Raw genomic sequence first — 16,841 nt, forward strand, 5'->3', positions numbered from 1 at the left:
CTCGTCCAATGCTGCTTCCTTCTGACATTTCATTTCCAATCCTTATCCTTACTTTCTGGTGTAAATATAGATTCTGTATCAGTCGCCTCTCTTTCCAGTCCACCCCTTTCCTCTTCAAAATATCCATCAGCTTGTTCCACTGAACTCTGTCAAAAGCCTTTTCTAAATCTATAGAAGCAGCAAAGATTTATCTACCCTTTTCAATATATATTTCCCCTACAGTTCTTAACAGGCCAATAGCATCTCTTGTTCCTTTTCCTCTTCTAAATCCAAACTGCTCCTCTGCAATCCCTCTATCCAGCTTGCCATATAACCTTCTATTCAGCACTCTCAGCAAGACTTTAGCTGCATGAGAAATTAGACTGATGGTCCGGTGCTCTTCACTTTTTTTAGTGTTCCTCTTTTTCTCTATGGGTATCACAACTGTTACAACGAAGTCCTCAGGCCATTCCCCTTTGTCATATATCTCATTACAGAGGTGGACTCTTTCTTTTCTTGCCTTGTTTCCTAGACTCTTCAACAGTTCTGCTGGCAAATCATCAATTCCACATGCCTTCCTACTCTTCATCTCCTTCAATGCCTTTTCTACTTCTGCTTCCAAGATGGTAAATCCCTTTCCATCTTCCGGCACATATTACTCCTCTTCAACCTTAATTTCGCTTTGCATTTCATCCCCTGTAGACAGACATTCAATAAATTCTTGCCATCCGTTCGAAACCTCCTGCGGTTCTTCTGCTAGAGTATCATCCGTTCTTTCTATTTCCATGTTATTCCTCTTTCTTTTACGTTCAAAAACTATCTCACTAGCCAGTCTAGACATCATTTCATACTTTCCCTCTCTTTCCAGATAGTAGACAATCTCGGCAGTTGTAAGACCGCGTCGTCTTGCCATCGTAACTTCAATGATGCGATCTTATGAAAATAAACCACAAGCTCACGTCACTGCCACCATTAACGCCTCAGCCCACTCGGCTTCACCAAGACAAATATACATAGACAGCAAACTTCTGTAAGAGCGCCTCAGACAGAGGTGTGAATGTTCTCAGCCTTCCCAGTGCAGCTTCATACGTCTGCATGTCGCCAGTCCATAGAAAACCGGAAGTCGCGCCGATATAAGGTGTCGAATGAAAACAATTTTTTTATTTCATGTTCATTTTAGCCTAAAGTGTCACAATATATTCCAACTTCTCGTGAGTAGCGTCGAGGTACGCCCACAAATTATTTCGTGTCTAAAAACAGTTGTTAATGATCTCTAATTGTGTTACACTGTGCAGGGCTCAAAAATGACCCACATGGTACTACTGGTATAACAGATTAATTTTTCATACTTCTAGGTTACCTATGGGGATGAAATTTTCGGGAGTTGTACAAGTTCATAAATGATTAAACGTCACGTGAGGATTTGGTCCTGCGATGAATATGAAGGGGGCTACTGCACTCGAAACACCTGCGTAGGTCAGAAATGACCCATGCGGTACTTCTAGTGTTAGAACCGGCCGGAAGAATCAGTGAGGAAGCTAGGGGGATAATGAAGTTCTTAGGTACGATCCGATGCGTTTGAAATTCTCTAAGGCTGTAGATAATGCAGTAATGAATACAACGATAGGCAACTGAGCTGAAGAGGGCTGAACAGTTGTAATAGCTGCTATCACAGAAGTTGGACAGGAAAATATACGAGGGTTGGAACTTTACTAGTGGCAACTATTTATTTACAGCTCGTAAAAAATAGATACGTATTTCAAAGTTTTACTGACCTGCAAAGTAGTCACCAGCATTGTGTGTTACCAGTTACCAGCGATGTGGACGTCGTAGGATACTTTTAGCAGTGCCAGCTGTGTTTGACAGTTCCAGCGGCGCGTTCTATTGGCCGATGAAATTTTAGCAGTTCTCAAGCGAATGCCGTGAAGTGTTTTCTTCAGTTTAGAAATCAAGTTGAACTTACGAGGGCTTACGTCAGGGGAGTGCTGTAGGTGGTATAGTACTTAGCAGCCCCATCAGTCAAACAAATCAGTAACAGCTTGCACCGTACGTGCTTGAGCGTTGTCCTGCAAATTGATGGTCAGGTACTGCGGAAAGTGTCATCACTTCTGTCTCTAAGCTGGTCGTAGGTTGTGTTCCTAAAATGAACTTCACATCACTGGCAACGGGTCATACACAATGCTGGTGACTACTCTGAAGCCCAGTAAAACTTTGAAACATGTATCTACTTTGTACGAGCTGTACATAAATAGTTGACACTGTTAAAATTACAACCCTCGTATATGCAAGGAAGATAACTGTGAAGGAAACTAGCGTGACAGAATAATACTGGAACTGATCGACGAAAGAGGAAAATATAAAAATGTCATTGCTCAGACTTACGTTCCATATGTTGTGTAGTCACGGTCCGGCACACAGTTTTTATATGTCAGGAAGTTTCACCTTTACTAATTATTGTGAAACTTCGACGTACAGTATGGGTCCATAAATGAAGTCAATAAACCCAGTCATAGGTCAGAACAAAGCGGTCTGGGTTTATGTAGGTTTATGTTATAAATAGGCACTCATAAACAAGAATGGCACGTCCCACCTTATTTCCTGACCATGTTGTGGTAGAAGATACATGATTTACTTAATGTCAATGGATATAGCTCGTGCTCCCACTGCAGAAACAAATTCGGCAAACAAAACTTACACGACTAGAGTGCACATTAACTTCAGGGAACTACTAGTGATATGGAAGACGATGAAACAGCTAACAAATAGGTGGTTCCCTCCTTCATTCGCAAATACATTGATCGTATTTGACAGAGAAACTGTAATCAAAGGGTTTTCACTGTAATGAGGCATCATCTGAACTAAAATTATAGCAAATACGAAAATGTGAAATTTCTGTTAAATATAAGGTAATAATATAGATCTACATCGATATTTGCTGCTACATGACTACTCTTCCCTGCAGACTTAAGAGCGAGGCAAAGGATTCATCAAATCACCTTCACACTACATCTGTACCAGATCGCTCCCGAAAAGCGCGCTAGAGAAACGAACTCTGAAATGTTTTCCGTGCGAGTTCTGTTTTCCTTTCTTTATGCCGATGATTATTTCGTGACAGTAAATTTTTTTCGCATTCGGAAGAGAATGTTGGTGATTGAAATTTCGTGTAAAAATTTCGCCGCAACGAAAATAAGCCTTCATTTAAATGATGCCATTTCTACTCGCTTATCATATCCGTGACATTCACTCTTCTGTTTCGCGATGATAAAAAACTAATTGCCCTTCTTTGAACTTTTTCGATGTCCTCCGTCAATCCTATCTGATACAGATCACATACCGGGTAACAATGTTTAAGAAGAGGAAGGACAAACGTATTGTTGGCGGTCTCGTAAGTAGACCTATTGCATCTTTTTTCAGCCATTAAAAGTATGTGAACATTGCAATTTAAATTGTTCGTAATTGTAGCCGCTAGGTATTTAGTTGAACTGATAAGCTTTAGATTTGTATGATTCACCGTGTAACCGAAATGTAACTGATTCCCCTCTGTGTTCATGTTGATGACCTCTAACTTTTCGTTATCGTTTCGCAACGTACAGATACCTTGTCTAAATCATTTAGTAATTGATTTTTTTTCTAATGACTTTACTGGACTGTAAACGAGAGCATCATCTGCAAACAGTCTGAGGTCTGCTCACATTACCGCGTAAATCGTTTGTATAAATAACTAATACTTGCTTGTGGAACGTCATATATAACTTTAGTTTTAGTCGATGATTTCCAGTGCACTGTTATGAACTGCTGCCTTTCTGCAAGGAAATCATGAATCCAGCCCCACAACTGCGAGGATACTCCATAGGCAAGCTGTTTGATTAGGAGCTGCTGCGAAGAGCGGTGTCACGACTATTCTGGAAATATAGAAATACGAAATACATTTTAGGGCCCAATCATTACTTTGTGTGAATAAAATTATAATGATATTAAAAAGAACTTGATAAAGAGAAAAGACAAATATATACCCTGTCTTTTTACGGTGGTAACGTTGTCATCAGTCACAGATTGTAACCTGAAAGAATCAACTCTTTTTCTACATAATTAGTTCTGATGAGGATGCCTTAGAATCGAAACCGGTAACTTACATCTAGCAAATGCAATCAATACCTTTGTGAGTAAGAGTGTATTTCAAATATATTGCTTGCTCCAGTTTGACAACGTAAAATTTCATTTGAAGAGCGTCCACAATTGTCATTGTGTGCAATGGCTGTCCTGTCTCTATTTGTAATAGAAGCCGAAAATGGTTATGAGAGGCAACTGAAAACTGGATGATTGAATTTGGGCGTGAAAAATTGCAACTTTTAAACTGAGTAGATTATTTCGCTGGTGTAGTACTATGCAATGGTCTCATATAGAGGATAGTGGGAAAAAAAACTTTTATCATTTTCACAGCAGTTTTTACACCCCAAAATGCGTTATAATTCTAGTTGCGCTCTCCAGTTATGAGGCTTCAGACTTGTTGCTCTGTGGCCAGTGGGCTCTCCAAACGTTTTCCTTCAGCCTTCACACGTTGGTGCAGCAGTACTGTGTGTAAAGGATACCGCCTGTGATGTGCATATTTAATTCGGAATACATTGTGGAAAGGCGAGGCACGTAATAGGCCGGAAAGTCGCCACAACTACATTCGGAAACACACGAGGAATTTCGCAGCGTAAAGAGCTGTACCCGTTACAAAGAGAATGTAATAATTTGAGAAACGCAGCTCAAAACAGAGAAAGCAAGTTTCCAGCACGCTGAAAGAACATGACCGTACCACATGGTATGCAAGAAGCCTGGGGAATAAATCTCAAATATTTTGTCTGGTAGACAAGTGTCCGATAACGTGTGGATACTGGATTAATATCAAGCTAATGATAATACTGCTTTCTCTGGCGCTGAATGTATATTTGTCAGTTATGCATCTCTCAAGACTGTATTATAATAACATTCCTAAAAGCGGAAACAACGAGCACAGCATATTATAGCTTCTTTCATTCGTTCAGGATTAAAATGGATCATATGGTCCCCAACTTCTATGTTAACAATGTCTACGTCTACACTCTGCAAGCCACCTTACGGCATTTTGAAATAGGTATTTCAAGTGTCACTTTCCACTTTTTCTGTTCCAAGCACGAATGGTTCGCAGGAGGGGCGATTGGTGGTAAGTCTCCATGAGGGCTCGAGTCTACCTGTGGACAGAATCTCTAAACCTGGGATACATTTCACGCCTACACCAGGACGCGGTGTTTGAGCTATTGCCAGTCTAGAATCTGAATTTCGAGCAATGTGCAGTACCTACCTCTGATGCAGTTCACACTTCGATTGCTGTGTAAGTCTTGTAGAATTCCGAAATAAATTTTAGACCTTCAGAATTTGTCGTCTCCATCGGCAAACAGAACTGAAGACTAATTTAAGGAATTCTGTGATTCTCTTCTTAATTAAATGATCTTTCTATATTAGTAATCCATTTATCATTAACGATGTGATGTTCTCTGTTCAACTAGTTCCTCATTTTGCCTAATTCTTGATCTTTCGTTTTCCACAACAAAGTTCATACCCTTCTCTAGGATCTCCGTATCTTCAATGACAGTTCCATGAACCGTCATTTGAGATCATTTTTAGATCTTTTGGACTTAAGATACTGTAAATTATACCACGACACTAGACAGCCATTAACATTCCTTGCTTTAACATTAAGACAGCTGCTGTATGGGATTTCCGAAGCCCGAATCTGGTGGTACTGTAGTGTGAAACAAATATTGTGTTATGCGGATGTCGAATGTTCTACCATCCAATTCTTGTAATAAATCAGCGTCCGTCACGTACACTTAGGTGACAAAAGTCATGGAATACCTCTTAACATTCTGTTAGACCTCCTTTCGCATGCTGTAGTACGGCAACTCGACGTGTCATGGACTCAACAAGTCGCGGGAAGTCCCCTGCAGAAATATTGAGCTTTGCTTCCTCTACAGACATCTACAACATGCTGGGTGATCTGGATGGCCAAACCATTCGCTCGAAGTGTCCGCAATGTTCTCCTAACTAGTCGCGAACAGATGTGGCCCAGTGACACCGTGTATTGTCATCCATAAAAATTCTGTAGTTGTTTGGGAACGTGACGTCCATGAGTGGCTGGCAATGGTTTCCAAGTAGTTGAACATGCAGAGCACCCAGTCCATTCCACGTTACCACAGACCACACCAATACCGATACAGCGTAAAGTTGCACAGTGCCTTTTCGACAGTTTGGATCCATGGCTTCGTGGGAGCTGCATCACACTCGAACCTTTCCATCAGCTCTTACCAACTGAAATATTGACTTACATGACCAGGCCACAGTTTTCTAGAACTCTAGGTTTGAACCTATATGGTCACGGGCCCAGGAGAGACGCTGCCGGCAAAGTCGTGCTGTTAGCAAAGGCACTCGCATTGTTCATGAGTTGTCATAGCCCATTATCGCTAAATTTCACAGCATTGTCCTAATGTATACGTTCGTCGTAAGTCCCACATCCATTTCTATGATTATTTCACGCCGTGTTGTTTGTCTCTTAGCACTGACAATTCTACAGGTAGCTGCTCTCGCTCGTTAAGTGAAGGTCGTCTTCCAGTACGTATTCCGTGCTTAGAGTAATGCCTGAAATGTGGTATTCTCGTTTATCTTTTTTTACTGCTCAAAAGAAGAATTTAACGTTTTTTAAGATGGTAGCATTAAATTCGTTGTTACTGAAGTAGTGTGTGTAGTGTCTCTATTTGTATGTCTGTGAAGAACACTATCTCTATCGGCGTCGACGATCCCCACAGCGTGCGTAATTTTGTACACGTAGACAAGTTACTGTCTTGGTGGAGAAGCAGCTGCCGACTCCGACGGTTGCCTGTAAAACTCTTGAAATTTAAGAGAACGAAACCTTCTATAGGATCTTCTCGAATTAGAACGCTGCCATTCTCATTTGGTTACTCGATGATTGTCTGCGAGAGAAAACTTTCTCTATGCTTTGACTGTGTGATAGAAGCAAGTTCCACTGCAAACATCTACCACCAAATGTTCGAAGTCCTATACAAGCTTATAGTTCATAATAGTTCCACAAAGAGTCCTTTGACAAAAATTAAATACGCGCAGTTACCTTCAAAGTGCAACAGACTGTATTGTAGCCGTTACTAAACTCCACATTAACATTACAAAATGCTAGTCAATCTTAAAAACACAAATTATGTGATATGGCGGCTAACAATGACTGTTTCATTGTACGAACTTTCTACAAGGCCTCTCGTTATCGTGTCTCGTAACAAAGTCCAGTCACATTCCGAATTTCTTACTTTTCTTCGCTCGCTATGGTGCACCGTGATATCAAAGAGTAAATGTTTCGCTCACGCAATCTAAACGTACCACCTCACGGTATTTATTCACTTCGAACCAAAAACAAGTGGTAGGTCGCCGATTCGATCACTTCGTTCGGCAACATAGGTCAAGGAATATTACACGCGGAATACTGAATTCCCTATCAATTTCCGTCTACGTCCAACTACCATTTTGGGTTCAAAATTTCACATTAATCACCTGAGTACAAATGACAGCTCCGCCATTGCACTGTCCTTTGATTCACTGTGTACGCGATACTACCGCCATCTGTAAGTGTGCATATCGCTGTCCCATGAACGTTTGTTACCAAAGAGTACGTTTCCATGATGACGAAAATTATTGTATTGTGTATGCCACTGTTAGGGATTTACATTCTTACATGTTTACACTCTGTTCCTACAGGAAACTAAAAAATGCTATTGACAGGAAGTGTAAAAAGATTACGCAGAGATCTACATCTACATCTACATGGATACTCTGCAAATCACATTTAAGTGCCTGGCAGAGGGTTCATCGGACTACCTTCACAATTCGGGCTGGAATATAAAAGCAGGTTTGTAGATGCGTGCATGACGAGATGAAAAATAGATGCCGCAAAGGGGTTAATTAAAGGTATCTTTGGAGGAAAGAAAAACAGTTGTAAGTATAACAGCAGCTCAGGTAGCAAGCCAGTACTTAACAAGACAGCTCAAAGGTGGAAGCAATATATAGAACGACCATACAACAGAAATTAAGGCAATACTGGAGAAAGAGAAGAAAAAGTAAATGAATATGAGATGCGAAATACGATACTACAAGAACAATTTGAACACTGAATGACCTAAGTCGATTAAGTAGATTCTTACAAAGCTTCGCAAATGTTTAGTAGACAAAACTGTCCAATGTGGTGCACAAGACATTTGAGCCACGCAAAATACACTCATAGTTCAAGGAGAACATAATAGTTCCAGTTCAACGAAAGACAGGTTGTGACATTGTTAAATATTACAGAACTATCGGTTGTTGCAACATACTGGCGCGAAATGCTTACAGAAGACTGGAAAAACTGACAGAAGCTGGAGAAGATCAATTTGGGTTCCGGAGAGAAGTAGGAAAATGCGACGCAATACCTGCCCTTAGATGTATCTTAGATAATAGGTCAAAGAAAGACAAATACATGTACAACATCTGTTGATTTGTTGATTTAGTGAAAGAGTTTTTCAATGTTGATAGCATTGCCCGTTGCGAAATTCTGAAGAAAGCAAGGATAAAATACAGTGAACGAAACGTTATCCAGAACTTTTACAGGAACCAGTTTTAGGAAAGCAGAAGTTGAGAAGGGAACGAGACAACATTTTAGCCTGTCCACGATTTTATTCAAATGTAGATTGCTATAAGCTGTAAAGCAACCAAGGAAAAATATGGCAATGGAATTAAAATTCAGGTAGAAGGAAAAAACCTTCAGTTTTGCCGATGATATTGGAATTCTGTCACAGATGTCAAGAGTTGTAAAAACAGTTGAAAGGGGGGATAGTGTCCAAAAAAGAGCAATAGAACATATTCAAGCTAAATTATGAGATGCTGCGGGAGTTGGATCAGGAAGAGAGATATAAAAGTAGTAGATGGGTTTTGCTATTTAAGTAGAAAAATAATTATCGACGGCCTAAGTGGAGACGATATAAAATGCATACAGAAATGAGAAGAAGACATTTCTGAAAAACTTGTAAGCATCGAATTAATTAAAGTGTTTATAAATATATTGTGAAGTTATATGTTCAGAATGTGGCCTTTTACGAAAGTAAATCGTGGGAGACAAATGGTTTAAACCGAAGGGGAACATAAATTTGTATAATTTGGTGCTACAGAAGAATGGCTAAGGTTAGATGAGCATATCGAATAACTGAATAAAAGCCCTGTATCCTTTTTCTTTCTGTTGGTGAAGGCTGATATCAGAAGCTGCTGTTGTTATTTTGAAACGGTTTTCAGTAATAAACAGACTGATTCATAAGTAAGGTTAGTATTTAAAATTACAGTAATGATGAGTGTATAACATGTTTGTTTTTATCTTTTTCATATTTCATCGGCGTTTGGAGTGACATCTCGTGACAATGATGGGTACTTCGAACTGGTCAGCTGTGTAGGAGACGGCACCTGGCAGAGAAAGCAGTGACGTGAAAAGCCGTTATAACACCAGCGCCCGCATTTTTAAGTCCGTACGGGAGGGCTAATCTGAGGAACTACCGTTGGAACGACGATTTGATTTTCACAAAAACAGACTGATTCGCGAGGGAGGTTTATTTGCGTAATTCATTACTGCTACGTCAGACAAGTTGTCTGACCGTAGACACTCACAAGTCAGTGCTATCGGGTGCGAAGACGTGCTAGGTCGCTTGTTGGTACTAAACTGAAATGGATAAAAACATTTGTGGACACATACTAACGCAGTAAGCAATCGTATGCTTGCTAATGGAGAAAAGTGTGGCGGTAAAATGGTAGAGGAAAACGAATGCTTCAACGCAGCAAGAGGTTTGGATAGGATAGACTAGCGTATAGGGCTGCACTGAACCTAACTGAAGCGCCAAAAAGACTGGTATGGGCATGCGTATTCAAATACAGAGATAAGTAAACAGGCAGAATATGGCACTGCGGTCGGCAACGCCTATATGAGACAACAAGTGCTTGGCGCAGCTGTTAGATCGGTTACTGCTGCTGCAATGGCAGTTTATCAAGATTTAAATGAGTTTGAACTTGATGTTATAGTCGGTGCACGAGCGATGGCACACAAAACCTCCGAGGTAGCCATATAGAACATCAAATCTCCGACATCGCTGCACCTAGAAAAATATCCTGCAAGAACAGGACCACCGAGGGCTGAAGAGAATCGTTCAACGTGGCAGAAGCGCAAATTGCTGCAGATTTCAATGCTGAGCCATCAATAAGTTTCACCGTGTGAACCTTCAGCAAAACATCATCGATATGGCTTTCGGAGCCGAAGGTTCACACATGTACTCTTTATGACTGCACGATACAAAGCATTATGCCTTGTCTGGGTCTGTCAACACCGACATTGGACTGTTGATGACTGGAAACATGTTGCCTGGTCGGACGAGTCTCGATGGAGCAGATGGACGCGTACTTGTGTGGAGACAACCTCAGGAATCCATGGACCCTGTATGTCAGAAGGAGGCTGTGCAGACTAGTGGAGGCTCTGTAGTGGTGTGGGGCGCTGGAGTGATATGTAACCCTTGATACACGGCTCTGAGAGGTGGCACCCACGTAAGCATTCTGTCTGATCACCTACAGCCATTCATGTCCATTGTGCATTCCGAAGGACTTTGGTAATTCCTGCCAGCCGCGGTGGCCAAGCGGTTCTAGGCGCTGCAGTCCGGAACCGCGAGACTGCTACGGTCGCCGGTTCGAATCCTGCCTTGGGCATGGATGTGTGTGATGTCCTTAGGTCAGTTAGGTTTAAGTAGTTCTAAGTTCTAGGGGACTGATGACCTCAGATGTTAAGTCCCTTAGTGCTCAGAGCCATTTGAACCATTTGGGTAGTTCCAGGAGGACAATGAGACATCCCACACGTCCAGAATTGCTATAGAGTGGTTCCAGAAACACCCTCCTGAGTCTAAACACTTCCACTGGCCGCCAACCTCACTAGACATGAACATTACGGTGCATATCTAGGATGCCTTGCAACTTCCTGTTCAGGAGACATCTCCATCCCCTCGTACTCGTACTGACATGGACACCTCTGCAGGATTCATGGTGTCAATTTCCTCCAGCAACACTCTGGTCCATGGCACATCCCGTTGCGGCACTTCTGCGTGCTCGTGGAATCCCTACACAATTTTAGGCAGGTGTACCAGTTTCTTTGGCCCTTCAGTGTATCTTCGGAATGAAGACAACAACACCAGTAATGGTACAGACACAGGATTTCGATAGTAATATCAAGTTAATTACTTACACTACAGTAAATGCAAGAAATATCGCTATAACTAGTGGGGAAACCCGGCGTTGCCCAGTTATTTATCAATAGCTGCACGTCCTCTGCCGTTCCATGCAAAGTGTGCTCTTGCAGTTAATGTTTATGGCGTAATATTTCTTGATTATGTGTCCCACAATGATATAATTCTATATTTGCATTTAGAGGTATATGTACACAATATCTGTGAAATGTGTCGCAAATACAGTCAGTAGTAAAGAAGTGATGATTTATAATGTCGTGCTTCATGCAGTACTTTTACTGCACGAATGGCAGAAAAGTAGTAAGCGCTAAATATTTTTGCTGTCATCATTTTGTAGGGGTTGTCAGAGAGAAAAATTTCGTGAAGGTTTGAAATTATGTGTAAAGTTTGTTGCAAGTCACTAAGTGCTCCCAGTCTCAAATACTGGATGAATAAAGCCTGGGAATTCACGCATTGTCGGCTTCTTTACATTTTCATCTGCACCCCACCCCTTTGATAGGTAGGTGGTTCTTACACCCACAGTGATATTTGGCTGACCGTAAGGTAAATGTGTACCAATTTTGGTTGAAATTGGTTTTGTGGTTTAGGGGAAATGTTTAAAACACACATACATTCTTATAATATGTGTTGACATTAAACTTTCAATACCTTCATTTGGAAGCAATCAGTTGATTTGTTTGTGTATCTTCTGTAGCTGTTGCAATAATATCTGCATAAATCGCATGTCATATTATCTGTGACGCCGGCTTTCATTTGTATCCTGACGATCTGCGATCAAATAAATGGTGATTCTAAAATTTCAGCTTTCCTTTTTTTATACAGTGTAATTTACTCAAAATGCGGCAAAAGATACAAATTAACCAACTGTTATCCTCTGCAACAAATATCAGACATCCAAGATCAGCAGCTCTACTCTGCATCGTTCTGTGTCACTGCCGATCGGTTCGGTAGGGGCGTGTACCGAGCAGTAGCGTTACTGCAAACGAGCAATTCCGCAAGCCATTCGGTAGCGCGTCGGTGCGGGTGCCTAGAAGTGCCCATGCTGTATTGCCGTATCTCCTCGCGCTACCCAGCCAAAGACAAGTGAGCACAGCTGGGGCGCGCTCACCTGACGCCTGTGCACCCGCCAAGGCGCATCGCAGCGCCTGCCGTGCCCCACACCCCAATCCCCAGCGACACAACTACCAAATACGCTTTTCCCGTTATTGTTTTCGACTGCAGTCACATTTTGCACTAACCATTCCGTCTTCAGGCCACAAGTGGCCCACCCTGACCTTCCGACCGCCGTGTCATCCTCCGTGGAGGATGTGGGTAGGAGGAGTGTGTGGTCAGTTGTTAAGATGGTTTTCTTTGACCGAAACAGCTACTATTTGGTCGAGTAGCTCCTCAATTGGCATCACGAGACTGAGTGCACCCTGATAAATGGCAACTGCGTGTGGCAGCCCATATGGTGTCCCACCCAAATGCTGGCCACACCCAACAGCACTTAACTTCGGTGATCTGACGGGAACCGGGCAGTCACATTTAGAGACCTCGTAATTTCGTCTCTGCACTTTGAAATGCTTGGCTGACTGATGTCAGCTGAATTGTTATCCTCTACTCCCTTTGATCGGACCTATATCCCAAGAAGTTAAAAGTTATCAAAGCCTAGAAGAAAAAAGCAGCAATTTCATTTGAGGATTGATAAGAATTGTTCAACTAATTTAATAATGGCAGGACTTTCTAAACAAAAGCACCTTCTAATTCAGTCATTTCAGGACTTAGTAAACAAATATACCTCCATGTGGTGGGTGTAGCTCTTTGATAAGCTCTCATATATGGCCTCACTTCTTCAACAAAATTACAGGCTACCTTCCTGCTCAGTCAGTACCGCACTACAAAGTTGTTCTCATCCATTTCAGAACTGATCGTCTCGTCCTACAGAGTACGTTGCCAAATCGCATTACGCCACATTTCCTTGCGCTGCTTGTCCTCGTTTGTTACTCTTGCCTTCTTCTTAACAGTACTATGCGCACCCTGTCCACTCCAACGATTTGCGGCTGAAACACTTGCATAATAACGTTTCTGAAGTCACTTTCCAGTAGAATGTATCGTAGTGATTCTTCAATAACACCTAATCACTAAATACAAAAATAAAATATCCCTCAGTATTTCTAAAATGTCAAATTACCTCTGCAGTCAATCACACCACAGCGAACGAACGACCTTACCGACACCTCACCACCTCTCGGTGCAGTAGATGAAAAATCGGCAGGCGGACCGATCGTTAACAAGCCGCAGTAGTGTACGAAATACCAACTTCGGCTACCAAACGAAAATGGCTTCACTATCGCGGCTAACCTATGGAACCGAGCGGTATGGACGAAACATAATAGGGCTACAGTACTTATTGAGACTCTCGCCCTCTACTCTCACATTTCCTGAACTCTGAGCCATCTAATCAGACAGACTGAGAGTGTTTCGCTTTCCAACTTTAATTCAGGCAGATTGTGTCAAATGACACACTGTGTAGCTGTATAATTAATGGCCGAGCTTGAAAAGTGAAACATCGATGGGACAAATATCAATTCTACGGAATAAAAGGGTGGTGATAGCTCAGGGGAATTAGAGTTGATGTGAATAGTCTGTCATATATTTCCATGACTGCTGTTAATTTCGAATACCAGCAGCATTTTGGGAATGCAATGGAACCGTTGCTGTTCAGAGTATCACAATTCGGAACTCTATATAACATACTGTTGGTCTGATACGGCAGCTGATGCAGTCTATGAAAAGCGTTCATTTGCCTTTCACTACTGTTGATATTAAAGTAAGAATGATTCTAAAAGATGAATCCTTACTCTATGAGAGATGGCTGGTGTATTGTATAGTGTTGTTGGTAATGGAGACACGGGCTATCTGCTTTATCGTTAGGGAATTTGTGCACAAAGTATTACTCTTACACAATGGATCGCATTGTGAATCGTTACTACCTCTGACAGAAAATCGCCACTGAATCTGGTAAGTCACTTTCTAATTCAACATACAAGCAAAAGTTATTGGGTGTACCTTTTGTACTAACGAAAACTGCAGTCTATCCTAGAAAAATAATTACAGTAGAGCTTTAATGAACTTTCCTCCTATTCTACGTTTATTTCATGAATATTTTGCTTAAGTGACGGTCAGCAGTATGTGCAAATTTTATAAAATGCATAACACTATGCTGCCTGTGATAATGTTATTTATTCTGCTACCTGATTCGGTTCTAAACCATCAACAACGGCAGAAACGTTTCACAGATGTCTTACAAGTCATACATGCTCTGACATATCACTGAAAACTATAATTGCCAATGTTACAATAATTGCCAATATAGTATTGCTGTACATCACATGCTGTCCTTTCATTAGTTTTCCATCATATTTTAATCTTGTCACAATTTTTGAATTTTATTGGCAACCACGTTTTTCGATGGTAACATATGTCACAACATATATGTCATGATACATGTGTGATAATTATTCTGCCGTTGACGATGATTTAGAACCTAAACCGGTAGCATAATAAATAACAATATCACAGACAGCACAGTGCTTTGCATTTTGTAAAGTTTGTTTCATTAAATCGTGACAATTCAGTAAATTGCAGTACACCGTTGTCAAAAGCAGAAACAATAAAGAAAAATCACAAGTCTGGTGAGAAAATGTTATAACCGGTGCTCTTTGTTGCGTAAATAGAAGCTGAATCGCGCCTTTCGTCTCTTTTGGCTGTTCTAGTGTTACTCTCCAGAGGACGGATACAGTACGAAATAACAAATACTAAAAAAGACGAGGGAAGGAATATAGAGTCTCACTAGATAAAAGGACTGATATGCGACATGTGCTACGGCTCACAGGTATAGCGAATTTATCGATGGAAGAAGCAGCAGAGAGAAAACATAATACGGACACAGAAAAAAATGTGCAAAATAATGTCGGTGTAGCAGTTCGTAGGGATGAACATATTCGCTCAAGATCATATTAGATTGAGATTATCGTTAAAACCAATGAGAAGTCTCATCAAGTGAAAAAAATTCTCCTATCAAGTAGTGACGTACAAACAATGCAAAAAGGCTAATATTCATGGGAGCTCTATGTACGAGGCTTGTCCGGAAAGTAACTACCATTTTCGAAAATAACTCATCAAAACGTTACTTTCAAACCTAAATTTATTTTTACAAGAAAGGGCAATGTTTTTCTACGTAGTTGCCAGCATTGTTCAGACAGTTGTCATAGCAGCAAACCAACTTTTCTATGTCCTCTTCACAGAAAGATGCCGGCAGTGAAGGCAGCCATTGCTGAACACCGATTTTTTGCGGCTCGTCGTTGTCAGAGTGCTTTCTCCAAAATGATGTTTAAAATTCAAGAACAAGTGGTAGTCAGAAGGTGCGAGACCGGCGCTGCACCGCCGGTGATCGAACTGCTCTTAACCGAATTGTTGAATAAGGTTTCGAATGACACCAGCAGAATTGGGACGCGCACTGTTGTGAAGCAACACAATGCCTTGACTAAGAATTCCACATCTTTTGATTTGAGCTACGTGCCGAAGATTTCTCAGTGTTTTACAGTCTCGTACGGCGTTGACGGCTTCACCTCTGAGAGGGCGCTGAGCAAGCAGAACTCCCTGTCTGTTATAGAACACAGTGCACATGACTTTTGGTGCTGACGACGTTGTTTTGAATTTTTCATTTGGGGGAACATGAGGAACTCCGTTCCATCGACTACTGCTTTGATTCTAGGGTGATATGGCAAACCTGTTTCATCACCGGTCGAAGTTCTGTTTAAGAATTCGTCTCTCTGATTGCTGTTTCGGTTAAGAAATATCAGAGCACTGCCAAGACGTTTTCTTTTGTGGACGTCGGTAAGCATTTTCGGAACTCAATGGATCACTATTTTCGGACGCCTAAGCAATTTATAGCACCCTGATACAAAACAGATTTTGATATTTGCTGAAACTCACAGTCTGTTTTCAGGAATTTTCTGACTCCGTGCTTCTTGATGAACTCTGGTTCGTCCATCATTGAACTGTCTCACCCACTTTCTCACCACTCCATCCGTCATTTACATTTTGACCAAAAATCATTACATGCTGACGATGAATTTCAGTTGACTTAATATTCATAGCGTTCAAAAATCGTATTACGGAACACACTTCACAGATGGCGGGCTCATAGATTGTCTTAAACATTTCGGACGATCGCTAAAAATGTAAACACAGCACAATCTGACTGTAATGGCGTCACTGGAAAGACAATGAACCAGATGGAAGAGTGTGAATCTGCGGAACTGCAAAACTAGTGCTATGGTGGCGGTAGAACGAAACGGTATTTACTTTCCGGAGACGCCTCGTAGTTTACTTACTAAATCCTCAATTCATGTTAATTATTTGTACCTGACAATAGTTACGAATGGCTGTACGATTTTTCCATCGCGAAGAGATGGTGACCTCTAACCGTGATAGTACGAGTTCTTACCCGTCCGTGAGTACGGGCCGCGATTGTGCAATTGAATCAGCACG

Source organism: Schistocerca serialis, chromosome 1, assembly GCF_023864345.2.
Source record: "Schistocerca serialis cubense isolate TAMUIC-IGC-003099 chromosome 1, iqSchSeri2.2, whole genome shotgun sequence".
NCBI classification, from domain to species: domain Eukaryota; kingdom Metazoa; phylum Arthropoda; class Insecta; order Orthoptera; family Acrididae; genus Schistocerca; species Schistocerca serialis.